Source organism: Ammospiza caudacuta, chromosome 3, assembly GCF_027887145.1.
Source record: "Ammospiza caudacuta isolate bAmmCau1 chromosome 3, bAmmCau1.pri, whole genome shotgun sequence".
Taxonomy (NCBI): Eukaryota; Metazoa; Chordata; class Aves; order Passeriformes; family Passerellidae; genus Ammospiza; species Ammospiza caudacuta.
The window spans coordinates 23,936,095-23,948,913 of NC_080595.1; the positions used below are offsets into that span (position 1 = coordinate 23,936,095).

General features: G+C 40.5%; 1 protein-coding gene across 2 annotated transcripts in view; it reads left to right on the forward strand.

Moving 5' to 3' along the window:
* ESRRG (estrogen related receptor gamma) overlaps positions 1-12,819 on the forward strand; it is a 371,822-nt gene that overhangs the window by 24,835 nt on the left and 334,168 nt on the right. Inside the window, exon 2 of one of the 2 annotated variants that reach the window (XM_058802852.1) lies at positions 8,433-8,478. The exons of the other annotated variant lie outside the window; for it this stretch is intronic. The gene's annotated coding sequence lies outside the window, so the exon portion shown is untranslated. The remainder of the gene's footprint in view (positions 1-8,432; positions 8,479-12,819) is intronic. 2 annotated transcript variants of the gene reach the window in all.

Below are 12,819 nucleotides of genomic sequence, written 5' to 3' on the forward strand. Positions count from 1 at the left end.
TGCCTGGGCTGCGCACTGAGGCTTGTTCATACCAGAGATATCTGCTCTTGCAGAACTGGGCAGGGCAAGGATTGATTTTTTTTTTTTTTCCTTCTTGCTTTCCTTTGGTTGCCTCAAAATAACCCTAATTAATTTTGTGGAGAGTTTAGTGTGCTCCCATCATGGGATTGCTCTTTGTGCAGATCTCTTGCATGCTATATTTAGGTATGGTTTTTGGAACACCATGTGACCCGAATCAGATAACTTCTGAACTACTAATCATGTCTTTGACACTGACTCCCTCCGTGGCTTTGGGGCATTTTACGGTTGTTTCCCTACATAGAGAATGAAAACAGATATACTCATCTGCCTTGTAAGAGCTTCTGCCAGGGTTAACAAGTATTTAAGACATTGGTTTGAAGTAAATTTGATTTTATTATTTCTACTGTAATCTTAGTTGTATTATTTCTTAGATGTTTACTATTCTAAAATTATCTGTTGCCATCTTAATTTCCTTAATGAATGCCCCTATTTCACCATTTTAAATGAAATTAGTTTCTTCTGTGTTGTAGATGAAAATAGGGCAGAAAGAAAAAAGCTAAATGCCCTCATTTCCTGCCCCACACAAATTTTCTTCCTATATTTACTAGTTGATCGATCCATGGAGATGAAAAGCTCAAAACATTGACCTGAACTATTTCCCCTTGTGCTAGCTACATCCCTTTTTTTAACATGGGAAGTTAGTTATCTGCTTGGTTTTCCCCTGCTTTTTCGAGCTGTGCAGCCTGACTTGTATCCTGTTCTCTTGCACTGCTCGAGGCCCCTCCAGCCCTGGAGGAAGCAGAGCTCCCTTTGGCTCCACATGCTGCATGGCTGAGGTTTGGAGCCTATGGTCCATTTCAAGGCATCGTCTCTTGTTGTTCATGTCCATAATTGCTGCTTTTTGTGTCTTGGGTGCTTCTGCAGGGAGCTGGAGTACTGGGATTTCTTCTGGCCTCACCTTTTTTTTGCCATAACCCTTTAAGACCTTTCCATAGGCAAATGGATCAAAAGATCTGCTTGGCCTTTCACTGATAGGAAAGGAGCTCAGTTTGACCAGGTAGCTAGTCAGACAAAGAAGTGGAGAAATTATGGCAATGCTTCCCATCCTTTAGGAAGTAGTGAACAGAAGGGAAGAGGATTCTTTCTTAAGTAAAATTTATTGTCTAATTATAAATAGTAGCTCCTCCCCCCTTTCTTAATTCCTTCAGAATTAAATCCTTTGCCCAAGTGCTTGTTCTTTCCCTCTTACAATGGCAGTAAAAAGCAAAATAATACATAAACTAAAAATTCAGTTTTGAGAAAAAGGCCGATAATGAAATATCTGCCAAAGACTCTGCAATATGTGTCTGTCAGAGAAAAAAAGCAAACATTCTTATATTTGAATCTCTGAAATGTAACTGCACCAGACTAGTTGGGGAAAATTTGTTTGAAGATGTATTACGTTCCACGATCAAATGGAAAAAATGGCACCTGTCATCATATTTAGAAAACAGCTGGGTAACATGGCCAAGTGCCACAGTCTCTTTTCACATGGCCTTTATGCTGAAACCATCCAAGCTCCATTCTCAGCAACTGGAGAAACCCTGTGCCTTTAAATGGTTACAGAAACATCTACTTAGGGGCCAGCTCTTATTGCAGCAAAGCCTGCTTCTGATGCTTCTAATTAGCAGTTAATGGATTATACTTTACTTTTATAACCAACCCAGCAGGCACTCTTCTATAGTATTTTTCGGCTATTTTTGGTAGAAGATATATGCAATTGCGCTGCTCTTCATGCTTTCATTTTGAGCATGCAGAAAATATTAGAAATAAAGCACTATCTGAGATTATTTTACCACTCAAATGCTTAAAGTCCGATTATGCATTTACTAAATTCCTTATGCATTTCCTAATTTCCTATTTTCTTTCATCTAGTATGTTAGAAAACTGTAATGGGTTAATTGCCCTAACTGATCTAGACTTTGATGCAGAATCTCCTAAATACATACTTATTGTTAATTAAAATATTTATATACCCAGTGAAAAGCGTGTTTTTTTTAGACTTGCAAACACAGCTCCGATATGTATTCGTTTAGGAAAAAAACATTTTTCTAAGTGAGTCTACGGGTACATTCAGAAGTTTAGATGTGCTTGTAGAAACTAATCATTTTTATCCTTGCTTGGAATTAAAATAGCAATGAGGTTAGTAGCATTAAAGATTTGCAGTGCTACATGTGTGTGTGTGCCATACACATGTGGGTATATATGTGTATATATCATATATACACAATATCCATAGTATATACCAACTATATCCAGTGTATACCAACTTGGGGATGTGAATATAAATCTATGCTTAATAAAGAAGTAAATTTCCTAGGTTTTGGTTGGAAGTTTATACTCCCCCAGGGAATTATTTTGATGTCAGTTTGTAGCAGGAAGCCTAGTTTGCTGAGTCTCTCTTAGAACCTGCTCTGTTCACTGAGGCCACGCTTCCAGTAGGACAAGGTCTAACATTGGTTAAACTGGAACAGGAGAGGGAGCTCTCACAGCACGGGCCAGGAAAGGGGAGGCTGAGGTGCCCAAGCCCAGGAGAAGAGGGGTAGAGGCCACCAACTGCAGGTGAGATGCACCATCACTCTATTCCTAATTACTGTGGTCCCTTCTCCATCCCTTACTTATGTCACAAAAAAAAAAAAAAAAAAGGAGTTGGCTTAAAAAGACAGGAAATGGCTTAAGAGAGAAGCTACAGGTTAGTTGATGAGAAGCTCAATGAAACCCATCAGTGTGCTCCTGCATCCCAGAAAGCCAACCATATCCTGGGCTGCAGCAGGAGCAGCATGGCGAGCAGGTTGAGGGAAGGGATTCTCCCCCTCTCCTCTGCTCTGGTGAGACCCCACCTGGAGTGCTGTGTCCAGCTGTGTAGTCCCCAGCATGGGAGGAATGTAGACCCATTGGAATGAGTCTGGAGGAAGTCACAAAGATGCTCAGAGGGCTGGAGCACTTCTCCTGTGCAGAGAGAAGTTGGGGTTGTTCAGCCTGGAGAAGAGAAGGCCCTGAGGAGATTTTACAGTCTCCAATACCTAAAGGTGACATGTAAGAATGAATGGGGATGCACTATTTAGCAGGGTGTAATGATAGGACAAGGGAGGATGGCTTTGAACTGGCAGAGGGCAGCTTTAGATGAGAAATTAGGGAGAAATTTCTGCTGTGAGAATGGTGAGACGCTGGAACAGGTTGCCAAGAGAAACTGGATGCTTCAGCCCTGGCAGTTTTCAGTGCTGGGTTGGATGGTGCTTAGAGCAACCTGCTGTAGTAGAAGCTGTCTCTGCCCATCAGAGTGGGTTTGGAACTAGATGACCATTAAGGTCCCTTCCAACCCGACTGATTCCATTGTTTTATGGTATTATGACTTGCAGCAAAGGAAGTGCCACCTGCAGGACTCCTGCTTTGAAAGCACTGCACTTGCTGGGTACAAGACTGTACAGCACTAAACTGGTATGGTTGTGTTTGTTGAATGCAGTGAATTTCAAAAGGCTTTCCAGAAAAATATTATTTTTATGCTATTATTTTTACAGAGCAAAGACTAAAAAGAAAAGGAAGGGAAAGAAGAGGAAAGGCTGGATAGTGGTTATTATGTGAAATAGCCCCCTGACTGTGATGAGACATGGGCAACTTACTTTCCATCCTGGTTCTTGAGGAGGATGGATTTGGGCTTTTCCTTTGTCTTGTAACATTCCCAGAGGAGGAGGCTGGCTGTGCAGGTGACGAAGAGCTGTTGTTTCCCTGCCCCTCGCAGTGCCTGTGTGTGCTGTAGGTGGGGAACAGAGGGATATCTGCTGGGCAGGGCCAGGCCCACCTTGTTCCTGGAGCAGGTCCTCTCTGTTTAAGCCACGTTCCTTTCCATTTTCTTCAGGACAGTGCAGCAGGAAACTACCCTGTTCTTGAATCAAGGCCATAGTTGAGCCTCTCTGCAATTGTTTCATGTTTGCTCACTTGTAATCAGCAGAAGCTATTCTGACATGCTCAAATGTGCTGTTATGTTTCCTTTAAGAAATAATGAGATTATTCAATCTTTTTTCCCCTTAAAAGAGCTCCCTCTCCCCTTAGCTTGGCTTTCTCCCTAAACTCCTGCAAAGGTAAAGTCCATCTTTGTGCCTGCACTATCTTGTCCTAGTGCACTGTAAATGGTGTATGAGGGCTGCAGGATTTGCCTTCCCTCAGCCTCTGTCTGAAGTGTTGGCCAAAGCACGTGGCTCCTTGGAGCTGCATTTCTGACCTCCACATCAGAGTAGTGAAGACAGGTCTGAGGCACCTCAAGTTCAGTGGCAGCATCCCGAGATCTCATCAGCCAGAGCTCTGGGGTTGCCCCTCCGAGCTTCCTCTCTCAGCAGTTTTGTGCCAGGCAAGCCGAGCTTTGCAGTAGTTGAGGTTATTGAGGAGAACTTCCTCCCGAAGAGTAAGGCTCCCTCAAGCACAGTTTGGTTTGAGTTCTCAGAAGGTCAGCGTGGGAAGCTCCCGATAAAAGCTGAACTTTGATGTTGTCAGCCAAGACAGATTCAGAAGATTTGGGAACATTTCTTTTCCCTCTTTATAATTATGTGAAACGCGGGAGACCTGTGAATAGGGTATTTTTAGATTGTACTTTCACATATACAGTATCATAGTATGACAGCAAATTAAAATTCTTATCAAATCCTTTTTTTTTTTTTAAAGAAATGTAACTCATAGTGGAAAGTTTGATAAAGAGCAGTGTGCTGCTTGGCACAGGAATTCTGCTCTTGTTACTAAATGAAACATCACTGGTTGCTCTCATTTAGATGAACACTTTTGGAAGTTCTTTTTTTTAAGGCTAGTGGATTGGACTTCTAATTTTAACTCCTATGGTTTATAATTAGAAACATTTCCAAACTTGTTTACAAACACCTGCACTTGACAGTATGTGTCTGCAATTTTAGAAGGACTCACTTGTCACTTCCAGTGGGGGTTGAGAGGGCATCTGAGTTCTTTGTGTTTGTACAGTTAGTTTCAGGACACTGGAACAAAAGTGCATTTTTAAAAATAAGAGTATGAGAATGTGATGTTTTGTGAGGGGGTTGCATGCACCTAATTAGCAAACAGGTGTTATTGAGTAGTTGTGTATTATTTCAAAGTCAGTGGAATTGATTGTTAGTGGTCTTTTGGAGCAAGATCTGAACTGGCACCCAAAGGAGAAATTCCAAGAACTAATTTTAGCAGTTGAGCCTCTCAATTGGAAAAGATGCTTTACAGGTTTTCTGTTTTTATCTGTACTTAAGACATATTACTTTCTTGCCAGCTGTCCTTAAGAAGTTATTCGGAAAGAGTTTTAAATGACTTGTGAAAAAATGATTGCATTGCTATTTTATGTGAATTTGGAAGTGAATCGCTAAATGTACAGTGAATGGTGGAGCATGGCTCCCCTTGTTCCTGAGTGGGATGTGTGTGTTAAACAAGTCTGTATGCAACTTGTTTGTATTGTGGTGAGTATCATGCTATGTTACTAACTGGTCAAGTGTATCATCACATTAGAAGTGATCAAAATAATTTACCAAAATAAAAAAAAAAATCATTTTGGCACTTTATATCTGACTTTAGCTGCATCACATAGGTTAACAGTGTTGCTTATCAATTCCTAGTGTAATGGGAAAGGTTATTGTTGCTAAAAATTGATGCTGCGTGGGAGGGTGTCAGGAAGAACCCTCCAAGTATGCTTCAAGGGTACAGCTGAACCAGAAGTAGTCACAGCAGACTTAAGCAGTAGTGGCATAAGGTGTCCTATTGATTGCCTAATGCTCATGTTCTTCCTAATTAGTATGAAAAACTCTGGTTAATTAGACCAGCCTGTTTGGCTGTTGTGTCCTCTACCAGAAACCATGGTCTTAGAGAAACTCCAATACAGAAGAGAATAAAGAAGTCACAAAGCAGAATGATTTTCACTTTCTGCTGTGTTGGTGTCCATAAAAGCATGGACCTGGATCCATTTGAGGAATCCACATTGATGTCAAAGGATCATGTCCTCAGAGGCACTTATTCTACCAATTTCACTGAGAGCGGCTATAAGTGGAGTTAGGCACCTAAATACCTTTGGGTATGCTTGTGCTTTGAAAGCAAACCTGCAGTGTGCAGCCTCTTTGTTGTGCTTGACCCCTCTGCAGGGCACACAGCATCACTCACTGGGGGGCTCTTCCAAAGCAATTGCTCAAAAGTAAACAAACAGATAATTATATAAAGCTTTTGGAGTATGATGCACAGGTCTGAAGAATTAGCTTTTGCTGTTTGTAAACCAGCTGTGCCCAATATCTGTGTTTCTGAATTCCTTTGAGAAGTACAGTTTTAACAAGCGTTCACTTTCTGTAGCAAACAGGCTTTAAATTTTTTTTTTTTTTACTTTTGAAACAAGTAGGCTAGCTAAAACTATGATGTTACTTAGATACTGCACAGCATAATTTCTTAGCTGCAATTAATAAATTGTGTTGTAACCATATTAGGCTGTTACCATGTTTGAAAATAACTCAATCATAGCTTACAAGCTCCGGTGTTGTCAGGGTCCCAGTTCATCAGAGTTAGAAATACGTGACATTTTAGAAATGTCTCGTGATTCAAATATGACCAGAGAAATTAGACTTAAGTGGAATTTAATGCTACTTCTTGCTTAACTAGAAATTTCTCTTTTTATGGTGAATTATATCTGGAAATAGCACTTTCATAACTGATGTACTGAGAGAAATGCCAGTGTTTTCAGTTTTCCTCTTTTTCAGTTTGCTCATGTCTGTTCTATGCCCACTTTCTTAAGTGTAAATATGTTTCCAAAAAGTTAGAGAAGGCTTGAAGGCAAGATCTATGCAAGTGTATAAAGATCCAATGATCCAGCAATACCTTGAACATGGGCAAAAACCTCTTTGATATCAGAAGTCTTGACTGACCATGAAGTTAGTGAGAAGATTTCTCAGATGTTCCTGATAAGTAAAAAAATACCTCTATGGAATATTTATAGAGTTATCTAACCTTCATGAGCCAGACCAGTTCTTAAGTGTGAATGTTTGGTGTACATGTGAAGTGATCTGTTCCCAGGATAACCTGCCTTGTTCCTATAGGGAAACTGCACAGAAAAATTTTTCTTTGGGTGCATTTAAAATGATACGATCTTCATCAGGAAATGGTAATTAAAGTAAATACAGGAGTCATGAATGGAAAGAAAATGAGCTTCAGAGTTCTGCTTTGATTCTTCTTGTAAAAAATAATTCTTACTTCAGGTAAAATTATTGCTCCTCACTAAGGATCCCATGGTATGATTGAGTACTTTGAGCCATAGCATGCACGGTATACCGGAATGGTCTAAGAATTGAATTAATATCCAGGTAACTGGGCTTATGAAGGTATGTCAAATACCATCACATACCACAGGAGAGGACTGTTGAGAAGGCAATATCTGGTAATGGTTAGAAATCAGCTGTGGATATAAGGGGACAGCTTGTAAATTGCCAGAGGGAGTTAATGTAGGTTCCCAGCTCATGAAGTCCCAGCATTGCAGTTATGTTTGCATCCCCAGGGCTGGAACACATTGCAAATCCCTGAGATGCAAATTCTTTGCCTGCGTCTCCCATGGTACATAGCTGTAAACCGGTCTTTGGAAGTCCACAAGTAGGTGTAAAACATGCATTTTCCATAGAAGTAATGACCTTAAAGAGGGACTGTGAGTATTACAATGGCCTACTGCAAATTATCTGTAGCTTAAATTTTTGCTTTTATTTTTTATTCCTGGTACGTATGTTTTATGTGAGCAGCTTTTTCATGTTTCTTCAGTAATTCCATGCCACAAAACATATGTGGGTTTTCTTCTAAAGAAACTGTTATGTGCCAGTTGTACCTGAGCTGAAGGGTTACCCAGAGCAAATGTGTATGAAGTGAAACTGCTCCAGGATAACCTGCCTTGGTTTAGGGGAGAGTTAATGATAAATTTATTTTCGTGACCTGTCCGCCAAATATTTGTACACTAATTAGGTCCTATTTTGAGGGCAGAGCATGTGAGCTTCTAAGGAACCCCTTGTACAGAGTGGGAAGGGCAAGAGGATTTTTGTCCCTAGTAAATGCAAACCCCACCTTTTTTATGTGGCATCACCTAAATACGTGCATTATTTCTGAGTAGCATGTGAATCCCGGGGCTCCTATGAAGGCATTTCTTAAATTGGCTCACGAGAATAGCTGTAGCCAGCTCAGGTGTTCAAGTGTAGAGCGTTGGGGTAGAAACTGAACCAAGTCAAGGCATAATCATGGTTTTAACTTTATATAATGTCTTTTGCAATATAGTAGAAAATGACCCTTATGACTAGTGGCAGGACCTGTTATATAAGTAATCCAGCCATGGTGCTGGTTGGTATCTTGCTTTTCACTTGAACCTCTCTGCGATGCAGGTCTTGGAGGAGTGAGTGCCTGGTGCAGTCTCTGCTTGACTCCTTGGTAAGTCATTTAAGTCCGTCTTTCTGTACAGTCACTTTCCAAACTGCTCAGCAAAAATAAGGAAATTTTTCATAGAGTGCTTTAAAAGAGAGCTGCTAATCAATTTTTCTTATTATTTTATGCCCTGTGATTTTTGCACCACCCCCACCAGCTGGTTAATCATGCAAAAGCTGAACACTTCATTAGCCAGAACATGTTTGCCCATGGGCATTTCTGTAGTAAATTAGTTCTTTCTATTTATACAGGTAAGTCATGGCCAAAAGTCTTTAAGGTGCCAAAGGTAAGGGTTCGAATTAATTCTTTTTCTGAGTTTTCAAAAGAACTAGGTTTAACTTTGTGTGCTGTTGATTTGAAATTACTTTTGAAGTAAAGATAGTATGGGTAAAAGAGCATTATTAGGCTGTTTAGAGATGCATTGTGCCTTTCTGGATCTCAAATTTGGCTTTTGTAGTACAGGCTGCCTTAAAAAAGCTAAAAAAGCCCAAAACACATACACGCACTCACACACACACACATATATGTATACACATACATGTGTATGAATATGCATAGTGTCTTCACGCAGAGACTCTGCTTCTTTCAGTGGCACACGGCATCTTGACCTGTGTTTTTAATTTCTTACTCTGTGCCTCTTACACTATTAATTGAAAATATGTGGTTTGCAGATGCTTTTTTGCCTCAAATCAAATGGTGCCCTCTGAAAGCCTAGTTTAGCTTGACAATGAATTTAGCTTTCAGGCTTTGGCCATTGCAATATTGTTTGAATGCCACCATTTCCTGCAATCAATGTAATTTTATATCTACTTGGAATAGAAAGTCAAGATGGTGATTGCCTTAATTTAACTCAGTGTTGTATTCATTAAGGAGCTGATCCTAAATTCCTTTCAGATCAAAGTCTGTCTTGATTTCAGTGGAACCTTTCGGCGCACAAGGTGTGCGGTAGCCCTCTGAAATGTTGTCATTGTGACTAGTGAATAAAAACTAAATGTGTTGCTAAATTTAGGCTGTTGCTCATGTCAGCTTCCTTTTCTAAATGACGGTAAGTGCATTCCATAAATAGTATGCCTCTTATGTTGTCATATCTCTTTGGCTTGCTTTGCAGTATTTTACAGGATATTTGCAAATGAATTTCGTATTCAGTAGGCAGGGGATGAAAATAACACTACTCATTGGGACTCCATTAACCCGCAGCTAATGAGGAACCATTTGGAGGGCTGGATGAGTGTAATTCAGATTAGCCTGCATGCCAGGCTGCTCTGCTCCCGCTCAGGCTCTGCCCGTGCCACGCTCCCTGTGCCGTGCTCCGGACGGACGGAGCGCAGAGCGGCGCAGCTCTGACTCTGCCTTTGGCCAGTTAAGTTTTCTGTGCTTCGGCTCCCCTTTTGGAAGGTAGGAGAGGAGAGGGCGCATGTGTGTGTGTGTGTGTGTGTGTGTACGCAGAGATAGGTGACAGTGATCTTGACCTCCATGGGTCAGGTGTTCTGGGATGTAATGAAATACTCCTCAGACACTCCACTCATGCTTGCTGGTTGATAGCATTGTTACTTGTAGAAAAGGGTACTACATGGTGACAGTAAAGGTGGTCCAGACTGGCCCTTAATTAATTTTATTTTTGAAATCTATATTAGTGACTGTCGTGAGGGCACCTGGGCACTTCACATCAATAAAAGAATCAATTTAAAAAATGTGTAGACCAGGACTCTGTGTTTGCTAACAAAACTCCTGTTCCCCGTTGCGACTAAAGGTCAGTCCAAGGCTGGCCAAGCGGGCAGGACTCGCATTCCTGCGCCCTGGCACCTGCCAGGCGCGGCTCTGCTCTGGCCGAGCACCGCCGGCAGCAGCTCCCGGTGCCCGCGGCCCTGCGGAGACCGGCTCGCTGCTCACCGGGGACTTGGTGTCCCCTGCATGGCTCAAGCTGGTGTCGGGACTGAAGGAGAAGGTGGGGAAAGACCAAGCCCAGCTAAAAATGTGACTTTGGCAGTTGCTGGCGCTCCACTGAAGTGCAGGCAACAGGGACTTGGTGGAGCTGTGCTGCTGGAATAGAGGGAGGAAAAATGAGACCTTCTTCTGGAGAACAGGGTAGAGATCTCTAAACTGAAGAAACTTTATTGACGACAAATGTTACATTATGCAAGCTTAGCAAATTCTCTAGGAATATAATGCTTCCCAGTGTTTTCTTAACTTGTGTTAATATTTTATGATACCTGTGCATTAAGGGCCAGTTGCTACAATGTTTACGTGAGTTTGGGCTGCTAAATTGCTTTTGTGGACTTTTAAAAAAACACTATTGGTCACTGCAAATTAGCTAAATTCCCAATCTCACTTAACAGGCTGATGATTTAAAATCAGATTTTTTTCTGGTTTTCATGTATTAAGTGAGCATGTGTAATTAAATTAAATGTTGATGCAAAGCTGCATTTTACTTATTTCTATTAAGACATTTGCAGGAATAATCCCACTTCAATACATATCTAATTTTGTAAGCAGCACTGAAACTAGGAGTTCCTGGACACTGATGTAATTTTTTGAATGTGAAATAATAATATATTTTCATGTCTTGAAATCCAGTTGAACTCGAGCTGAGCTTAAAAATCCAAGATCTGTTTCAGGAGAATTCAATCCCATCTGGCTGGTGGGTAGCAGGTGTGCAGTGTGTGTTTGAGGGAGGGAGGTGATTGCAGGGAGTGAAACATTTCTCTTTTCCTGTAAAGCTTTAATTCCAGTTTAATGCTGTGGTCTGAAGCTCTCTGCAGTTTAAGTTCTCATGTAATTACCTACATCTATTGTTGGTCTCCATTTCTAGACAACATAATGGTGATGGTGAATGGCAGAAGCAAGTAAATGTCCAGCATTATGAAGAAATATGGTTTCTAATTCTCAAAGTTTGGATTTATTTTCTGTTACAGCCAAGTCCCTTGTATGGGAGAGTGTGTTTTTACAAATTGATACAGACGTGATCTTGAAGACCAAATGAGAAAGGTTTCATTGCAGTGTTCAGGATCAAGATCTTTTGAGTATTTTTATGTGTTCCCACAGCAGCATAGAGATTGTTTTTGTTGTGTATATTTTTATAAAGAAAAAAAACCCATCTTATGTAATTTTTGTTTTCATCCCATAAGAGACAGGTTCTACATTTTTTATTACTGTGGTTGTAATGAAGGAGGCTTTTTTAGTCTTTAAAAGTATTTTAGCAATCTGTTGAATACTTTTTACCTCTTAACCTTAAGAAACTTCTCCCAGCCTTTGTCATTTTCTTCTTTCTCTTTCCCTTTCTTCATCTTTTGATCAGATACTGCCAGTCAACCCCCGCCTCTGCCTGGGAGCTGTTTGCTTGGGAGGTTCAAGAATCTGCTCTTCCTTGATTTTTGTCACTAGCATCAAGTCAACTCCCTTTCACACTCCTATCGACTCTCCCTCTTCCAACTTCTAAATATTTCCTCTTCTTTTTATTTATCTTCACCGCTATATAACTGTGCTGAAGAGTCTTCCAGCGCATGAGTTTTTTATGGGAGTTGGCATGCAAAGCACTTCTTACTTAGCAAAATAAGTAAGCAAACACACTTCTTTTACAGTTTTTGAGTTCAAATTACTACAGTAGATGACACTTTTGCTGCTGTATTTCACAGGTTTTTTTCATGGTGAAGTGACTTAATTTCTAACGTAGAGTGGAGCTGCTGCTGTATTGCCAAGGGAAGTCCATCTGGTTTGACAGACGAAATGATAAACATATCTCTGGACATCCCTGTAAAGTTCTCCCTTTTGTTTGTTTGCTTTATGAAGTTAAATAGAAGAGGTCACCCCCTTTGACAGAGCAGATTCTTTTTTCTAGCAATCGGGCTTTGCAAGAAAACATCTTTTATTAAGCAAGTCATCCATACCACACCGTAGGCTGTTTGAGTGTAACAGTATGTTACAGTCTGCAAAGTTAATGCAGTTAATATTCAACTGAACTTTTGGGGGGTTGCTAATCCCTTAGGCGGGCTTAGCAGAAAGGGCAAACATATTTATAGCACTTTGAATCAGACTGCAGTGAACAAGTAAGAGTATGTGTTATACCATGCAAATGTTACACAATTTCAGGAAAGCTCAGTGCACGATCATCTTTTAATAGTGTTTAAGTTGATGAAATATCTTGTCTGTAAGCAACAGAGTTGTTGGTTCAGTGGACAATAGGTCTGTTAAAATGGAACTCATTGAAAGGTCTTGAGATTGTTGTTCTGGTGGTAAGTTCTGAAGGTTCTGAACTGATTTATGGCTGTCTAATTAGGAGCTAACTGTATTCTTTAAGCTCTGTCATTTGTATTATTCCCTAATAGGATTTAATTGGACTTTGTCACATAT